Source organism: Palaemon carinicauda, chromosome 18, assembly GCF_036898095.1.
Source record: "Palaemon carinicauda isolate YSFRI2023 chromosome 18, ASM3689809v2, whole genome shotgun sequence".
Lineage (NCBI taxonomy): Eukaryota > Metazoa > Arthropoda > Malacostraca > Decapoda > Palaemonidae > Palaemon > Palaemon carinicauda.
The window spans coordinates 42,867,994-42,873,993 of NC_090742.1; positions in this window are offsets into that span (position 1 = coordinate 42,867,994).

The following is a 6,000-nucleotide window of genomic DNA, read 5'->3' on the forward strand; positions in this document are numbered from 1 at the left end:
TCCCCTTGTCTCTCAGGTAGGGGGAGAGGGAGTAGCCATTCCCTAGTAAAATGGGGTGCGTATGCATATCTATCTAAATATTTATCCGTTATTTTTGACGGGTAGTATACAGTATATTATGTACATATATATACTGTATATATGTATACACACACATAAACACACACACACACACACACACACACACACATATATATATATATATATATATATATATATATATATATATATCAATGCGGAATACTTTGACAACTTAAGATTTGCTGATAACAGAGTTCTGTTTAATGACTGTTAGAAGGAATTGCAAAAGATGAAAAGAAAATTTTATTTGAAAAAAGCAAAAGTGTAGGACTGAAAATGAATACGAGTGAAACTAAGATAATGTTCAATGAAAATGCAGACAACAAATAAGAGTAATGGAACAGCTTCTAGAGATAGTTAATGAATATACGTAAATAAGACAGACAGTGTTTCCCCAGGCCTGAGCCTGAAATTAAACGAAGGATAAGTATGGGATGAAGAGCTTTTTGGTAACAAAAGAAGATTAGGAAAAGTAAAATGCCCAATTTTCTAAAAAGAAAACATACATGGATACGAGAGCAAACTTAAATAGAGGATATCCTAACGTGTAAGGAAATGGACATGGGCAGTACACAGAATGAGATAACAGATAATAGAAGGTCAATAAGAATAACACAATGGATACCTAGAGATTGCAAAAGGAGGAGGAGGAGGAAAAGAAGACGATGGATTGACGAGCTCAGAAAATTTGGGGCATAGACTGGAATAGAAAGATCAGAAACCGACTGGGGTGGGAGGGCATGTTAGAGGTCTATATTGCAGTGGACCAGTAACGACTGATGGTGATCTTGATGATATATACATATATTTATATTTATATTTATAGATATATATATATATATATATATATATATATATATATATATACATATATATACAGTATATACAGTATATATATATATATATATATATATATATATATATATACACGGTATATATATATATATATATATATATATATATATATATATATATATATAAGTGAATCTGAACGCTTTCCGAAAACAAATCGAATAAAGGGGAAACTGATATGAAAATGTATATATATATATATATATATATATATATATATATATATATATATATATATATATATATACATGTGTGTACAAATATATGTATGTATGTATGTATGTGTATATATAAACAGTATATTATATATGTATATATATATATATATATATATATATTTATATATATAGGTGTATAAATATATGTATGTATGTATGTATTTATATATATATATATATATATATATATATATATATATATATATATATATAAAAATATATATATGTATCACCCCGACAGAGATCGGTGGATAGAATGTTGTGGTTACATTTGATCTTGTACCTTTTTGTATGGTAATTCCTGGTCATATCCTTTCTATCTTTTACTCTCAGAGCAAAAGAATTTAGTACATTGATGATACAGAATTGTGTATATATATATATATATATATATATATATATATATATATATATATATATGCGTGTGTGTGTGTGTGTGTGTGTGTGTGTGTGTACAAATATATGTATGTATGTATGTATGTGTATGTATAAACAGTATATTATATATATATATATATATATATATATATATATATATATATATATATATATGTATATATATATGCACAGAAATGTTACCAGATAGAGACGTAAAAATTTTCCTCCAATTCCAGGCGAGTGAAAGTAGATATCACTCCATTCAGCCGATCTGGTCAACTTTATTTTCCAATTCCCTCTGTTATATCTATTGCATATCAATTCTATCACCCCGACAGACATCGGTGGATAGAATGTTGTGGTTACATTCGATCTTGTACCTTTTTGTACGGTAATTCCTGGTCATATCCTTTCTATCTTTCACTCTCAGAGGAAAAGAATTTAGTACATTGATGATACAGAATTGTGTTTATATATATATATATATATATATATATATATATATATATATATATATATGCACACATACATATACACATATATAGTGTATATACATACACACACACACACACACACATATATATATATATATATATATATGTATATATATATATATATATACATATATATATATATATATATATATATATATATATGTATATATGTATATATATATATATATATATATATATATATATATATATATATATAAACTATTAGACTGGCCACATTTCTTCGTGCATTACAAAAGGTTTAATTCTTCCGTAAAAAAAAAAAACTCAGTACTTCCGAACCCTTTGCAATGTGTTGTTGAAAAATAAGAACAATATGAAGCGCATCATTAGAGATTACACTTTGAATTATGATTAGACGTCACCGTAGTACAATCAAAATCAAAATAAAAAGGACATCTTAGAAGTTACCTGATGCATTATGACTGGGTGTAGTGGCCGATTAAATTCAGTGGAAAAATCCTAGTTGTAGTTCATTGTGTCTTCTTGAACAGTATATAGTGCTTACACAAGTGAATGTATTTTAAGGTCTGGCAGTTTTGGAATACTGCGTTATCATTTACGAAGATTTAAGTTGTATATTTGTTATTCTATAATATTTAAGCTCCATACTTTCATGTGATACAATTAACACAAGACTGCTTGCCCTTCTAACATGCATGAACACCCTATGGGTATTGAGGGTACCAAGAAGGCAGACATGAAAACTAAAAAGGATACATCACCTACCTCTTCCACAAAGTAGATTTTATTTCTTGTTGAAGAAACTCTTCTTAAATACAGCCTATATCATTTAATAGAACAGGCAAATAAAACCTATACTTCAATCAGAATCAGAGGGCAAGTGGAACACCACGTACAGTATATATTTGACAGAACGGTGCAATTCCTATTCATTATCTGCAAACTCATTCCTATTAGAGGATGGTGAGAAGTATGGTGCTCTGTAATATTTGCTGGACTACTGTATGTTACAGCACAGCTCATTTTCATAGAACGCACGGGCTGTAGCCGTAAAAGAATTGCAAATTTAATTTTGTCAATAGTTTGAAACAAGCAATAAAAAATTCAAATAAATGTTGCCTTGTTGCCTAAGTGCTTAGCTTTCAAGCCTAAATCTTATAATCCAATTTACTCCAATCCTAAACGCTGGACCCTTCTATAGCTAACCCCATTTAAATGGAATATATATATATATATATATACATATATATATATATATATATATATATATATATATATATATATATATATATACAGAGAGAGAGAGAGAGAGAGAGAGAGAGAGAGAGAGAGAGAGAGAGAGAGAGAGAGAGAGAGATTAAGCGTAAGGATTATACTATACACACTGAAAATGATTCATTTGTGGATGGATATACTTTAGTTTTATTTGAGATTTCCTTTACACTATATAACATTAATAAATATTCTCACCCAGTTCTTCATTTTATCCCATATATATATATATATATATATATATATATATATATATATATATATATATGTATATATATATATATATATATACATACATACATACATACATATATGTAAAGTAAGAATACAGTTTAAAATAAATACATGATGATGAAATATCAATATATCCATAAAATCTGCAAATTTTCATTTCACAAAAATCTGCTCTCTCTCTCTCTCTCTCTCTCTCTCTCTCTCTCTCTCTCTCTCTCTCTCTCTCTCTCTCTCTCTCTCTCTCAAATACAATTTAAGAAAGAAATATGCATATTTATCTAAACAAATTGTCCTCATGTGTAAGGAATAAATCTACAAAATATCAGCACAACAAAACATGACCAATAAATACACATAACAGCAGCCATTACAGAGATCAGGGAAATGTACACAGAGGACAGAAAAGGTTATTTATAGCAACCATTTGAAATTACAATCGTTTGAGCTCATTCATACCATCCGGGAATGTCTTGCTTTATTCAACGGTATCTGGACGCGCATGGAATAATTGCTTCTCTCGTTGCATGAAAATTAAATACTGAGTAACTGAGTAAATGAGTTTTCTTTCCCAGCTAAAACACGACAGAGCATATTCTGATGAACCTTATACGAAAGAAAGCAAAATCAAAACAATGAGGTCTTCCCCCAGATATATTTAATACACTTTGAAGGTAAACAAAAATAGATGTTATGAATTTTTTGAAAGATATTGCTGCTTTAGATTTAAAGGTTACTCATGAATGGCAGAGGTAAGGGACAGTTCCAGTACCCTAGAGATTAACTATATATATATATATATATATATATATATATATATATATATAATATATATATATATATATATATATATATATATATATATATGATCAGTGCCCAAGGCCCTTCTCGACCCAAGCTAGTACCAGGCAGGGCTCGGAAATGGAGCTGATAACTCAGCAGGTAGACTAATAGGCTCCCCCTAAATGGCCTGCATCCTTACAAGGATGGTGAGGTTGCAGACACTATAAGAAATTAATGAGCTATTGATCAAATTGGCGGATAAATGAGAGAGAGAGAGAGAGAGAGAGAGAGAGAGAGAGAGAGAGAGAGAGAGAGAGAGAGAGAGAGAGAGAGAGAGGGTTAGGCTGGGTTGTACAAGGGCCCGGTGATATGTGGAGATGTGGTATGGGGTGGGGGGGGGGTTATCCCGGGAAAACCAGGTACCCTATCGTCCATTTCTCGCTGCACTGAGTCACAGGGTTGTTGCCAAAACACGCACCCTAACCTGAACTGAATGAATTCAGGCGAAAAGAATCACCGTAACATTCCTGTTGCTGGTTTTTATTTCCGGTCAAAAAAATAAAAGGATTATTTGATCTTTTCATTTGTAGCCTATAGGGGTTTAAAGCTAAAATACCACCCAATTCATATTACAAAATTGTTAACAACACCACTAAAAACCGTTGTAAAATTAGTGAAAAACAGGTTAATTCATGATTTAGTAGTTAAAAGGTGAATAGGGCAGTGACTGTTGCGTCATTTTCCTCTGGAGCCACCTCCTGTTAAGCGAAATGAAGGACAAGCATGTCATTTCAACGAAATTATGATCTCCACCAGAAGAACATTTAGTTCGACTTATCCCTATCACTTTCTCTACTCACCCATGTAAAGGGTTTGTTAGGCAAAAACTGCAAGTGTTTGTAAATAATAATGACGTACTAACTTTAATAGGGATTGGGAAAAGACTGTGACTCTAAACGAAACTCCTGTTCTTCCAACAACACTAAATCTACACCACAAAATCATTTAAATCGACTGACCCGCATAATTCCGTTTCCATTCACTCCTGTAAAGGTTTACTTGGGCAAATAGTGCAATTACTTGCAAATAACAATGACGTACACACTTTGATAGGGGTTTTAATAAAAGACATTGAAAACCATCCCTCAAATTGAGAACAAAATATACAAAAATTTAAAAAAATTATTTATTTCACCAATGCACAATCAAAACTATTGCTTCTTTTTTAATAAACTGCATGATAATAGTTATTCATTTCGAATACTTATCAACAAAGATTGAAACCCATGATTTTTTTCCTCTCGATAATATATATCATTTCCATCCATGAAGATAAATGGCGAGAGAATATTGAAATATACCTGGAATATTAAGGCAGTAATTTGTCCCCAGGTGCGTCTCATTAAAAGCCTTATCAAAGTTAGTGGCGATGATCTTCATAATCAGCGAAAAAGTTTAGCGGAAGAAGAGGAGAGGAGAGGAGGAGGAGGAGGAGGAGAGGAAGAGATTAGGAGAGGTTAGTCGGGGATGGAGGAGGAGGAGGAGAAGGGGGAAGAAGGAAAGATTAGACGTGGGAGCTTGAAGGGGGGGGGGGGGGGGGGGGGCGGTAGAAAAGGGTTGGAGGAACTGTTGAGGATGACGATCGAAAGGAAAGTTTGGGAAGGAGAGGAAAAGAAGCGGAGGGAATAAGAAAAAAAAACCTAATAAAT